General features: G+C 37.0%; 1 protein-coding gene across 1 annotated transcript in view; it reads right to left on the minus strand.

Annotated features, from left to right (window-relative positions):
• The window catches only part of LOC127876533 (protocadherin gamma-B4-like), a 194,205-nt gene that overhangs the window by 108,527 nt on the left and 70,228 nt on the right, over positions 1 to 15,450 (minus strand). The gene's annotated exons all lie outside the window — the stretch shown is intronic.

Genomic DNA, 15,450 nt, shown 5'->3' on the forward strand with positions numbered 1-15,450 from the left:
AAGGGAACAAAGACAGTGACTATCAACACTACGGGCAACAAAAAGAACTGTTTCAACGTCATGCTTACATCCACAGAAGACGGTGGAAAGCTCCCCGTATGTTGTCTTTAAGTGGAAGACACTTCCAAAGGGTGTTAAGTGGCCCACCGGAATCATCATTAGGACACAGGACATAGGATGGATGACAACCTGGTTAAAGGGGCCTTTTCACAGATTTTGGCATTTTTTGAAGTTTGTCATAAATTGCTTTATATTGATAATAAATGTTAACATTGGATATCAAAAGCTACAGTAAAAAATCAAGAATACAATTTAAAAAAAAACAAGAGATGTGTTTGTCAGAAACACAATGCCCCCTAATGCGCCGCTTTTTTTTTTACCTTTGACCTTGAAGGATGACCTTGACCTTTCACCACTGGAAATGTGCAGTTCCATGAGATACACATGCATGCCAAATATGAAGTTGCTATGTTCAATATTTCAAAAGTTATTGCAAAACTTTAATGTAATATTAAAGTTTTGGTGTGGTTTTTTTATCTTTGACCTTGAAGGATGACCTTGACCTTGACCTTTCACCACTCAAAATGTGCAGCTCCATAAGATACACATGCATGCCAAATATGAAGTTGCTATGTTAAATATTTCAAAAGTTACTGCAAAACTTTACTGTAATATATATATTTTTTATTTTTTTTTGGGAAAGAATGACAGACAGACAGGCCAAAAACAATATACCCCGATCTATCCATCCGAGGGCATAAAAAAAAGGTAACCCTCAGCAGGGCTCAAACCACTGACCCCTAGAGTCCAGGAGTAAAGTCTCCTACTTAAACCACTCGGCCATCCTTCCGGATACAGTGACGTAAGTATTTTATACTTTATATAAGCAATCCTTGTAGTTTCACAAAATATAACGACAACAACAGAACTCTCCAAATTATACATTCGTTTCCCGTTGCAACGCTTTATAATTTTCAGGTTTTTTAATCATCAAAAGATGCATATAATGACTATTTTCGAGCATGGTACTGTGAAACCATTATTATTCGTCCGACATTAATTTTCGCCTTTTTCGTCCTTCGACCGATGGACGAATTCAAGATCCTAACGAACAATCATGTCCCATATTTGAAACAAATTAGACTGAATTACCGTAGGCATGAGGCATTTAAATCCAGCGTAATCCAAGCATATACACAGGGCTCGAAATTAACACTCGCACACTCGCAAAATGCGAGAAAAAAAGATTGCAAGGTAAGTTATAAGCCACTAGTATTTTTTGCAAATAAAGAAATAGGTAAAAAAAACGAGTTATATTGCTTAATGTGTTCGACGGCATAAACGCTAAACCGTAGGTCAATTTTTTGAACGTCCGAATACCCATATGCTGAAGCGCGCACCTTGTTTGTTGACTGTTATACTTTAAATAATACAGATACACAGATGGTATTGATACAAAGAACATGAAACAGTCGACTATTCACACTCAAGTTAAATCCGGTTTTGACACAAAGGGGTGTTCATTATACAGTGTACTGACAACTGACATTTCCTGTAAAACGCGAATGCAATAAGGCTGTATCGAATGCGTCGACTTCGTTAAGGTATTATAGTGTTGATTAGCGCTAATTGTTAACAACTTTATTTCCCATTGTGTGTATTGTGTTTTTCAGGGGTGTTGCAGATTATACAGCCTACACGCGGCGAATCCGGATTAAAGACAATACTATTAAACACAATTAAAATATGACGATGTGTGATCAACACCTGACTGAAATATATTCTGCGCTTTGTTACAAATTAATAAAGAACATTTTGATTTGTGTTTGGTTGTTTGGTTTTAAAAACGCTTGAAACTTTAATGAAATATGACCAAAATAATTTGCTTACGCTAATTATAACCCATAATGTTCGCACCTTCTCTAATTGGCGCCGATAAAGGTAAAATTGTCATCAGTTTGACCGTGAAAGTAATGGAGAAAGACTAATTGGCAATTGGCTTCGTTGTTTAAAACACTCGTTAACGATTATTCAGTTCCACTTATCCGCTAATCATAACAAAGAACGTGTCAATGACATGAAATAATAAGGGACAGTTACTATCACCTAAAATAACAGACTTGTTAATTGGCATATGCCAAACAAGGCCCACCTCCTGCAAGTGACTACCAAGTGTCACCTCTCTTTCCCAAGCACGATTTTTTCGCAACCGCGTATTACATGTATTACAAACAAATCGTACGTTTTTTGTTGTGTTTTTTCAAAACCAGAAATGGACGAATTTAAGAGCGGACGAAATAGTCATTTTTATAAAAAGGGCGAAATTTTGTGCTGACGAAAATAAATGGTTTCAAAGTTAATGTTCAGTATTACTGTTTCCTCACAAATATCACAACTAAAACGAAAATTTGCGAATCTGAAACAACTTTTTTCAATTTTGTCAATTTCCCTTAACGTGAAAAGGCCCCTTTAAAGACTGGATAAAAACAGTCTCGGGAAGACGACCAGGTGGTTTTTCAAAACGAAGCCTCCTTGTCCTCGACACCTTCTGGTGCCATTGTTCCCCGGCTCTGCTGCACCTCCTTTTAGAAGAATACAAAACAACCCTTGCCATTATTCCGGGTGGCTTGACCAGCGTCCTGCAACCACTTCATGTGTCCATCAATAAGTCAATGAAGGTCCTGTTGCAAAGACGCTGGAACTAGTGGTACAGCAAGGGCGACCACTCCTTTACAGCCACCTGTGGATGCAGACGCAGGAGTTGGAAGAAATATGCAAGTGTATAATTGACGCATGGCAACAACTGGACCCTAACATCATTGCGAAGACCTTCAAAAGAAGTGCAACATCTCCAACAACCTGGACGGGACTGACAACGACGCTGTTTGGGACAACCTGGTAAAGAAGACATCCGACAACTACAACTCTACAACTCCAGATGAAAAAGACCCCCACGATATGCAAGACTTCCACGAGGAAACACTGAGCCGGATGACAGATGAACAGATAGAGAAGTTTTTTTAGAGCGACAGCGAAGAAGAATTTGAAGGTTTTGACGCACAAGCCATTGACAGAAGACCACTCTAGACAATGGCACATGAACCACAAAGACAACAAGGGCCCTTTTCAGGGCCACCCATATTCTTAAAAGAATAGTTTAAAAAATTGTCAAAAATATAGTGCTTTGCAACTCATGCTCCTGATTATATAAACACTTCTTTGTTGAAGAATGCTCAATTAAACTTTCCAACGACCCCGATTAATTGATTGCACAATATACAAATGGCGGCCATTTTTATCTGATTTTCAGGATTTTGATATTGAATTCTTTTTTTCTCCATTTTGGCTTTAAACAAGAGTTGTCTTCATACGATAACATAGCCCCAGAAAAAACGCTTTAATAGAAGTTAGCCTTGTCCATATACACATGCATACCAAATATTAAGGTTACATCTGAAGCAACATACCGGTAGAAGTTATGAGCATTTTTTATAAACCATAAACGCAGATTTCGAAACCTCAAGGCGGACCCAAACTTCAAGGTCAAGGTAAAAGGGGTCAAAATGTGTAAGCCCATGGAAAGGCCTTGTCCATACACTCATGCATACCAAATATGAAGGTTACATCTCAAGTGACATAAAAGTTATCAGCATTTTTCAAAAAAGTGTGATGGACAGATAGACAGACAGACAGACGGACAGTACCATCACTATCTCACCGGAGATACATTTATATAATGTGTGGTAGATTTTTGTGTAGATTTGTATAGCATATTTAATTGATTACAATTTTTTGTAAATGTAAGTTTTTAAATTAGCCATATTTATCGTATTACTAGACATGTAGTAGCAACTTCAAGATATTTTAGTAGATTATAATTATAATTAATACATATCCCCATGTTTCACTTTAAATAATACTCACAAATTACTCGTGCATTACACTTAACCAGTTCTGAGTTGATTTTACAGTTAACCACTCGAATAGCTGATTTTTAAATGAATTAACCAATCAAATGTGTCATTTCGACATGCAGAAGCCAAAAAGGCGCATTTTTACATCAGTATGTGATCAGCTTATACTTTGAGGAGAACATTAATAAATATATAATTTGAACTATATTTGGTTCTTTACAGGTAACTATTACATATTTTATATCTACAATTACTTTTCACAAGTAACTGTTCCATATTTTGTATTTCATTTTGCTTATTAATGTGTTAATTTTTTTATTGGTTACAGTGATTTTTTTTTGCTTTTATTTGTTACTGCCTGTGCCATTTGAATTGGGAAAATTAGCGCGATAAACCATGAAATTGGGAAAAATAGCGCGATAAACCATGAAATTGGGAAAATTAAGCATTATAAATATGATTATAAGTAACAACATTAAAATTGTTTAAAAGTGCATGTTCAGAGGTTTTTCTAGCCATTTTGGGAAAAGGAGTCTGGTCAAATTGGGATTGTTTTAATTGATAAGTTGCAAATTTGGGAATTATTTATCGAAAAAAAATACTTAATTAAAGTTATATATTTTGCAGGATGCTATATCTAGAGTTAAGAAATAATAAGGCAAAAGAAACATCTTTCTTAAAAAAAAAAAAAAAATTTTTTTTTTTTTTTTTTGGAAATTGGGCTTTTTTGGGGAAATTCTGGGAAAAACTTTGATTTTTGCCATTGGGAAGCAGCCGAAAATCGGCTGTAATTTTTAGCAAAAAAAATCACTGGGTTATTAAGTGTGTTATTTTGTTTATGTAAGGTTATAGGCAACAAAACAAACATTGACAGATTTTTTGGTCGGAAAGAATCTTAATATTCTGTCATTAATATTTGCTGATAAACATTAGGTACATATACAAATGGCATATACGCAAGTTTACGAGTTGTTTTTCAAAATAAATTTACCTCAAATATGTTTTTTTATTGTGAATAGTCATGCTTTTCAGGTGCACAACATGTAAACGTTGTCTGTACTCAAAGATATGATCGATATAAGAATAATCTACTACATAAACTGTGTCACCTCGGACAGACTTAAAGTCAAAGTCAGTTACATGTGTCGGGCAGGGAATGTTACATAAATGAGGATGTTAAGAAGAATTGTTCAGCTTTTAAGTCATTTGCAGCAATTGCTCTTAAAATCGCCTTTTGTGTGACAGTCATGCATAAATACGGATTATTTTCAAGTCCTTAAAAGAAAGACTTCCCACCAATCCACCACGATGACCCATGTAACAGCTTGATATACAACACTAAACATGGAGAGTTTGATTACTCAAAGATCCAGGTGTACATCAACGATCTCTTCCCAAAGCAGATTTTAGAACCATCAGCCGGGCACCATACACCGATATTTGTCTCCTTACGTCTAGGAATCATTTCAGATACTGGAGAACTTCAAGAGATTCGTTCGCAAGTTTATTCCAGACACGAAACTGATCATCTACAAATGATGGACATAGCTATGACTGTATGTTTTGTGCCCTATGCAAAAATGGTTTCCTGACAATAGTGTCTGAACGAAAATTGGCTGCTCATCTCTACGAATTGATGCCATTACATGTAACGAAAGCTCCTCACGCACCTGATGATGGACATTGTGCCTATAATGGGTGGCCTCTCAAAATATTTCCAGAACAATTCGGTCAACTTCAGTGCTGTCAAGCCTCATATAACCAGCACATGTGAAACACTGAGAGATCTCCTTGTGGTTGAAGGTGTATTGGTGGACAAACTATCAAAATTTGTCAGATGTGAAAATGACAGTTGTCTGTATGGCAGGCCCCTATCTGAGTCGGAATGTAAGAATGTATGTGATGCCATACAAGAAAATGTACACTTTGATGGCTTCAGCAGTGAGAAGGGTGGAGATGAGTTGGAGGATGATATAGAACCAGAGGTTGGTTTTTGCTCCCTGAGCTGCGATATTATCGCAAATAGCAACAAGACTTTCAGCAGCTGATGAAAGAGTATGTTTCTGTGCTGGTAGAGAACTAAGAAGAACGCTTCGCTGACACGGAGATCATCGACGCAATGGCAGTTCTTCTGCCAGTCAACATTACTAAGGCTGACCCTATGGCCAAGTATGGGCTTCTTGAATTTACCAAGATGGCTCAACACTTCAATGCCTATTTGCCATCTCCAGAGACCTGTCAGAGCGAGTTTCAGTATTACAAATGTCTTGAAGGGAAATTTCTCTGAAAAAAGTTTGCAAAATGCTGTCTGTTTTGGACAGTGGTAGCATGGAAAATGTAAGACTGCTTCTGAAATGTTGTGTGGTTGACAAGTGTTCAGTGTGAATGAGGATTTGGCACTCAGAACCAGATCAAATCAAGATTTTGATCATCAATAAAATAAAAAAACATTAGATGATCTATGAGAATCAGTGAGGATGGACCGGATCCAAGAGAATTCGACTTCAAAATCATGAGACTGTATTCAAAATAGTGATCAATTGGTTGTGACGTTGGTTGTACATTATTGATATTGGTTGACTGTGTTGTGTGGGATCATCATCATCATCATCATCAAAATAAGAAAAAGGGGAAGAAAAAAAGAAACTCGAGAGGCTTGCTCAGTATTGATCGGTTCCAACTGTTAACCAATCAGATAAGCCGATTAAGCAAAGCTTAATGTCTCAAGGCAGATTGGTGTGAACGAACAAGTGATAGGGTTATTTATGTTTGCATTAAAAAAAAATGGCTTAAAGGCACACCTTGAAGATGGTGTGGTGAAATTGCTCAGTTTGGACACATTTGAAGCAGAAACCAAGTTCAGTGAGGGACTGGATAAAGTAGCAGAATCAAGAACTGCCTTTGTGAAGCTGTTCAATGATAAAGGTTACTTTATATATTTATATACGTTTCCCATAGCATTAAGCGCCATATATGATAACCATCGTGTATTGTATGAATAAGATTTTATTTGTATTTATTTATCTGTGAGAAACCATAAAAACACTTAAGATTTTTATTTATGTTTAGGCGACTACTTTTATATTTATTGGTTTACAAAACCGGCGGACGTATTGTTTTAAAAAAAACAAAAATAAATAAATTAGATTTGACTTTTTTTTGTAATTTTGGGTGCACAACTAGGTCACAAGGGCCAAGTAAGAGAAAACCTTATGACCACTTTAGAAATCACTGTTATGAAACTTTGTCAGGATGTTTGTTTCAATAATATGTAGGTCAAATTTGATAATGGGTCACTAGGGCAAATTTCTGGAAAACCGTGCGAAAACTCCAGAACGGACTGTTTTGATTGTACATGTATCTCTTTAATACCAAATTTTGTATTAATTTATGCCTTAGTTATACTTCGTTGCGTATCAATATTGAGCGTTCAACAGTGGTGTTTTAAAAATTGGTTTGGAATTTTCTGAACAACATGCAGAGAAAAATTGAAATCGTAATACTGGTACCCCGATATCATCTGAAATTGAAATTGTCTATCCACACAAGATTTATCATGAAATTGTCTATATACAAAAGTTTTATCTTGTTAATTGTCAAAATGGGTCGTGTACGTCAGTCATATACAGCCAAAGAAAAACTTGATGTTATCAAGTATGCAGAAGCTCATGGCAATCAAACTGCTTGCCAGGAGTTCAATGTCGGCGAGTCCTCGGTGCGGGAGTGGTGTAAGCACAAGGCCAATCTGCTGAAATTTTCAGAGCAAAGCAGGCTCAGCGAGGGTCGTCTGCGCACTACCCAAATATAGGAAAACAGCTGCCTTCCTGGGAAGAGCAGAGGCGGGACAGTGGAATCCCTGTGTCCACTGTTCAGCAATGTATGGAGGGTCGACAACGGCTGGCTAGTCAAAGCCAGTCCACAAAGGACTTCAAATGGTCAGTTTGGTGGGCCCATGGTTTTCTGAGACGCCACCACCTCTCTATCAGAAGAAAACGCATATAGCGCAGAAGCTACTGAGGGACTTCAAAGACAAGTTGCTCAAGTTTCAGCCCTTCATCATAAAACTTAGGCTGAAGTTTGAATTTGAGCTGTCACAGATTGGCAACGTTGATCAGACCCCTCTGACGTTCGATCTGCCAGCGCATACAACCATTGCGGCGAAGGGAACAAAGACAGTGACTATCAACACTACGGGCAACGAAAAGAACTGTTTCAACGTCATGCTTACATCCACAGAAGACGGTGGAAAGCTCCCCGTATGTTGTCTTTAAGTGGAAGACACTTCCAAAGGGTGTTAAGTGGCCCACCGGAATCATCATTAGGACACAGGACATAGGATGGATGACAACCTGGTTAAAGGGGCCTTTTCACAGATTTTGGCATTTTTTGAAGTTTGTCATAAATTGCTTTATATTGATAATAAATGTTAACATTGGATATCAAAAGCTACAGTAAAAAATCAAGAATACAATTTTAAAAAAAACAAGAGATGTGTTTGTCAGAAACACAATGCCCCCTAATGCGCCGCTTTTTTTTTTACCTTTGACCTTGAAGGATGACCTTGACCTTTCACCACTGGAAATGTGCAGTTCCATGAGATACACATGCATGCCAAATATGAAGTTGCTATGTTCAATATTTCAAAAGTTATTGCAAAACTTTAATGTAATATTAAAGTTTTGGTGTGGTTTTTTTATCTTTGACCTTGAAGGATGACCTTGACCTTGACCTTTCACCACTCAAAATGTGCAGCTCCATAAGATACACATGCATGCCAAATATGAAGTTGCTATGTTAAATATTTCAAAAGTTACTGCAAAACTTTACTGTAATATATATATTATTTATTTTTTTTTGGGAAAGAATGACAGACAGACAGGCCAAAAACAATATACCCCGATCTATCCATCCGAGGGCATAAAAAAAAGGTAACCCTCAGCAGGGCTCAAACCACTGACCCCTAGAGTCCAGGAGTAAAGTCTCCTACTTAAACCACTCGGCCATCCTTCCGGATACAGTGACGTAAGTATTTTATACTTTATATAAGCAATCCTTGTAGTTTCACAAAATATAACGACAACAACAGAACTCTCCAAATTATACATTCGTTTCCCGTTGCAACGCTTTATAATTTTCAGGTTTTTTAATCATCAAAAGATGCATATAATGACTATTTTCGAGCATGGTACTGTGAAACCATTATTATTCGTCCGACATTAATTTTCGCCTTTTTCGTCCTTCGACCGATGGACGAATTCAAGATCCTAACGAACAATCATGTCCCATATTTGAAACAAATTAGACTGAATTACCGTAGGCATGAGGCATTTAAATCCAGCGTAATCCAAGCATATACACAGGGCTCGAAATTAACACTCGCACACTCGCAAAATGCGAGAAAAAAAGATTGCAAGGTAAGTTATAAGCCACTAGTATTTTTTGCAAATAAAGAAATAGGTAAAAAAAACGAGTTATATTGCTTAATGTGTTCGACGGCATAAACGCTAAACCGTAGGTCAATTTTTTGAACGTCCGAATACCCATATGCTGAAGCGCGCACCTTGTTTGTTGACTGTTATACTTTAAATAATACAGATACACAGATGGTATTGATACAAAGAACATGAAACAGTCGACTATTCACACTCAAGTTAAATCCGGTTTTGACACAAAGGGGTGTTCATTATACAGTGTACTGACAACTGACATTTCCTGTAAAACGCGAATGCAATAAGGCTGTATCGAATGCGTCGACTTCGTTAAGGTATTATAGTGTTGATTAGCGCTAATTGTTAACAACTTTATTTCCCATTGTGTGTATTGTGTTTTTCAGGGGTGTTGCAGATTATACAGCCTACACGCGGCGAATCCGGATTAAAGACAATACTATTAAACACAATTAAAATATGACGATGTGTGATCAACACCTGACTGAAATATATTCTGCGCTTTGTTACAAATTAATAAAGAACATTTTGATTTGTGTTTGGTTGTTTGGTTTTAAAAACGCTTGAAACTTTAATGAAATATGACCAAAATAATTTGCTTACGCTAATTATAACCCATAATGTTCGCACCTTCTCTAATTGGCGCCGATAAAGGTAAAATTGTCATCAGTTTGACCGTGAAAGTAATGGAGAAAGACTAATTGGCAATTGGCTTCGTTGTTTAAAACACTCGTTAACGATTATTCAGTTCCACTTATCCGCTAATCATAACAAAGAACGTGTCAATGACATGAAATAATAAGGGACAGTTACTATCACCTAAAATAACAGACTTGTTAATTGGCATATGCCAAACAAGGCCCACCTCCTGCAAGTGACTACCAAGTGTCACCTCTCTTTCCCAAGCACGATTTTTTCGCAACCGCGTATTACATGTATTACAAACAAATCGTACGTTTTTTGTTGTGTTTTTTCAAAACCAGAAATGGACGAATTTAAGAGCGGACGAAATAGTCATTTTTATGAAAAGGGCGAAATTTTGTGCTGACGAAAATAAATGGTTTCAAAGTTAATGTTCAGTATTACTGTTTCCTCACAAATATCACAAGTAAAACGAAAATTTGCGAATCTGAAACAACTTTTTTCAATTTTGTCAATTTCCCTTAACGTGAAAAGGCCCCTTTAAAGACTGGATAAAAACAGTCTCGGGAAGACGACCAGGTGGTTTTTCAAAACGAAGCCTCCTTGTCCTCGACACCTTCCGGTGCCATTGTTCCCCGGCTCTGCTGCACCTCCTTTTAGAAGAATACAAAACAACCCTTGCCATTATTCCGGGTGGCTTGACCAGCGTCCTGCAACCACTTCATGTGTCCATCAATAAGTCAATGAAGGTCCTGTTGCAAAGACGCTGGAACTAGTGGTACAGCAAGGGCGACCACTCCTTTACAGCCACCTGTGGATGCAGACGCAGGAGTTGGAAGAAATATGCAAGTGTATAATTGACGCATGGCAACAACTGGACCCTAACATCATTGCGAAGACCTTCAAAAGAAGTGCAACATCTCCAACAACCTGGACGGGACTGACAACGACGCTGTTTGGGACAACCTGGTAAAGAAGACATCCGACAACTACAACTCTACAACTCCAGATGAAAAAGACCCCCACGATATGCAAGACTTCCACGAGGAAACACTGAGCCGGATGACAGATGAACAGATAGAGAAGTTTTTTTAGAGCGACAGCGAAGAAGAATTTGAAGGTTTTGACGCACAAGCCATTGACAGAAGACCACTCTAGACAATGGCACATGAACCACAAAGACAACAAGGGCCCTTTTCAGGGCCACCCATATTCTTAAAAGAATAGTTTAAAAAATTGTCAAAAATATAGTGCTTTGCAACTCATGCTCCTGATTATATAAACACTTCTTTGTTGAAGAATGCTCAATTAAACTTTCCAACGACCCCGATTAATTGATTGCACAATATACAAATGGCGGCCATTTTTATCTGATTTTCAGGATTTTGATATTGAATTCTTTTTTTCTCCATTTTGGCTTTAAACAAGAGTTGTCTTCATACGATAACATAGCCCCAGAAAAAACGCTTTAATAGAAGTTAGCCTTGTCCATATACACATGCATACCAAATATTAAGGTTACATCTGAAGCAACATACCGGTAGAAGTTATGAGCATTTATTATAAACCATAAACGCAGATTTCGAAACCTCAAGGCGGACCCAAACTTCAAGGTCAAGGTCAAAGGGGTCAAAATGTGTAAGCCCATGGAAAGGCCTTGTCCATACACTCATGCATACCAAATATGAAGGTTACATCTCAAGTGACATAAAAGTTATCAGCATTTTTCAAAAAAGTGTGATGGACAGATAGACAGACAGACAGACGGACAGTACCATCACTATCTCACCGGAGATACATTTATATAATGTGTGGTAGATTTTTGTGTAGATTTGTATAGCATATTTAATTGATTACAATTTTTTGTAAATGTAAGTTTTTAAATTAGCCATATTTATCGTATTACTAGACATGTAGTAGCAACTTCAAGATATTTTAGTAGATTATAATTATAATTAATACATATCCCCATGTTTCACTTTAAATAATACTCACAAATTACTCGTGCATTACACTTAACCAGTTCTGAGTTGATTTTACAGTTAACCACTCGAATAGCTGATTTTTAAATGAATTAACCAATCAAATGTGTCATTTCGACATGCAGAAGCCAAAAAGGCGCATTTTTACATCAGTATGTGATCAGCTTATACTTTGAGGAGAACATTAATAAATATATAATTTGAACTATATTTGGTTCTTTACAGGTAACTATTACATATTTTATATCTACAATTACTTTTCACAAGTAACTGTTCCATATTTTGTATTTCATTTTGCTTATTAATGTGTTAATTTTTTTATTGGTTACAGTGATTTTTTTTTGCTTTTATTTGTTACTGCCTGTGCCATTTGAATTGGGAAAATTAGCGCGATAAACCATGAAATTGGGAAAAATAGCGCGATAAACCATGAAATTGGGAAAATTAAGCATTATAAATATGATTATAAGTAACAACATTAAAATTGTTTAAAAGTGCATGTTCAGAGGTTTTTCTAGCCATTTTGGGAAAAGGAGTCTGGTCAAATTGGGATTGTTTTAATTGATAAGTTGCAAATTTGGGAATTATTTATCGAAAAAAAATACTTAATTAAAGTTATATATTTTGCAGGATGCTATATCTAGAGTTAAGAAATAATAAGGCAAAAGAAACATCTTTCTTAAAAAAAAAAAAAAATTTTTTTTTTTTTTTTTTGGAAATTGGGCTTTTTTGGGGAAATTCTGGGAAAAACTTTGATTTTTGCCATTGGGAAGCAGCCGAAAATCGGCTGTAATTTTTAGCAAAAAAAATCACTGGGTTATTAAGTGTGTTATTTTGTTTATGTAAGGTTATAGGCAACAAAACAAACATTGACAGATTTTTTGGTCGGAAAGAATCTTAATATTCTGTCATTAATATTTGCTGATAAACATTAGGTACATATACAAATGGCATATACGCAAGTTTACGAGTTGTTTTTCAAAATAAATTTACCTCAAATATGTTTTTTTATTGTGAATAGTCATGCTTTTCAGGTGCACAACATGTAAACGTTGTCTGTACTCAAAGATACGATCGATATAAGAATAATCTACTACATAAACTGTGTCACCTCGGACAGACTTAAAGTCAAAGTCAGTTACATGTGTCGGGCAGGGAATGTTACATAAATGAGGATGTTAAGAAGAATTGTTCAGCTTTTAAGTCATTTGCAGCAATTGCTCTTAAAATCGCCTTTTGTGTGACAGTCATGCATAAATACGGATTATTTTCAAGTCCTTAAAAGAAAGACTTCCCACCAATCCACCACGATGACCCATGTAACAGCTTGATATACAACACTAAACATGGAGAGTTTGATTACTCAAAGATCCAGGTGTACATCAACGATCTCTTCCCAAAGCAGATTTTAGAACCATCAGCCGGGCACCATACACCGATATTTGTCTCCTTACGTCTAGGAATCATTTCAGATACTGGAGAACTTCAAGAGATTCGTTCGCAAGTTTATTCCAGACACGAAACTGATCATCTACAAATGATGGACATAGCTATGACTGTATGTTTTGTGCCCTATGCAAAAATGGTTTCCTGACAATAGTGTCTGAACGAAAATTGGCTGCTCATCTCTACGAATTGATGCCATTACATGTAACGAAAGCTCCTCACGCACCTGATGATGGACATTGAGCCTATAATGGGTGGCCTCTCAAAATATTTCCAGAACAATTCGGTCAACTTCAGTGCTGTCAAGCCTCATATAACCAGCACATGTGAAACACTGAGAGATCTCCTTGTGGTTGAAGGTGTATTGGTGGACAAACTATCAAAATTTGTCAGATGTGAAAATGACAGTTGTCTGTATGGCAGGCCCCTATCTGAGTCGGAATGTAAGAATGTATGTGATGCCATACAAGAAAATGTACACTTTGATGGCTTCAGCAGTGAGAAGGGTGGAGATGAGTTGGAGGATGATATAGAACCAGAGGTTGGTTTTTGCTCCCTGAGCTGCGATATTATCGCAAATAGCAACAAGACTTTCAGCAGCTGATGAAAGAGTATGTTTCTGTGCTGGTAGAGAACTAAGAAGAACGCTTCGCTGACACGGAGATCATCGACGCAATGGCAGTTCTTCTGCCAGTCAACATTACTAAGGCTGACCCTATGGCCAAGTATGGGCTTCTTGAATTTACCAAGATGGCTCAACACTTCAATGCCTATTTGCCATCTCCAGAGACCTGTCAGAGCGAGTTTCAGTATTACAAATGTCTTGAAGGGAAATTTCTCTGAAAAAAGTTTGCAAAATGCTGTCTGTTTTGGACAGTGGTAGCATGGAAAATGTAAGACTGCTTCTGAAATGTTGTGTGGTTGACAAGTGTTCAGTGTGAATGAGGATTTGGCACTCAGAACCAGATCAAATCAAGATTTTGATCATCAATAAAATTAAAAAACATTAGATGATCTATGAGAATCAGTGAGGATGGACCGGATCCAAGAGAATTCGACTTCAAAATCATGAGACTGTATTCAAAATAGTGATCAATTGGTTGTGACGTTGGTTGTACATTATTGATATTGGTTGACTGTGTTGTGTGGGATCATCATCATCATCATCATCAAAATAAGAAAAAGGGGAAGAAAAAAAGAAACTCGAGAGGCTTGCTCAGTATTGATCGGTTCCAACTGTTAACCAATCAGATAAGCCGATTAAGCAAAGCTTAATGTCTCAAGGCAGATTGGTGTGAACGAACAAGTGATAGGGTTATTTATGTTTGCATTAAAAAAAATGGCTTAAAGGCACACCTTGAAGATGGTGTGGTGAAATTGCTCAGTTTGGACACATTTGAAGCAGAAACCGAGTTCAGTGAGGGACTGGATAAAGTAGCAGAATCAAGAACTGCCTTTGTGAAGCTGTTCAATGATAAAGGTTACTTTATATATTTATATACGTTTCCCATAGCATTAAGCGCCATATATGATAACCATCGTGTATTGTATGAATAAGATTTTATTTGTATTTATTTATCTGTGAGAAACCATAAAAACACTTAAGATTTTTTATTTATGTTTAGGCGACTACTTTTTGGCCGGATTTTTTTTGAAAAAATCTCGGCTTATAGATTGATGTTGTCGGGCGGGCGGGCGGGCGGGGGGGCGGGCGGGCGGGCGGGGCGGGCGGCGTGCTCGAAAATGTTAAAGTTCTTATTTCATGGTATAACTTTGGTATGCTTGGACCTAGAGTCTTCAAACTTGACATGAAGGTTGGCCAGGATTAGCAGATGACCACTGGTCATTTCAAGGTCATTCATTTGAAGGTCAAGGTCACTGTGACCTTCAATATAAAAAATGTTAAAGTTGTTATAACTTTGGTATGCTTGGACCTAGAGTCTTGAAACTTGACATGAAGGTTGGCCATAACTAGTTAGTAACCACTGGTCATTTCAAGGTCATTCATTTGAAGGTCAA

This window comes from Dreissena polymorpha, chromosome 4, assembly GCF_020536995.1.
Source record: "Dreissena polymorpha isolate Duluth1 chromosome 4, UMN_Dpol_1.0, whole genome shotgun sequence".
NCBI classification, from domain to species: Eukaryota; Metazoa; Mollusca; class Bivalvia; order Myida; family Dreissenidae; genus Dreissena; species Dreissena polymorpha.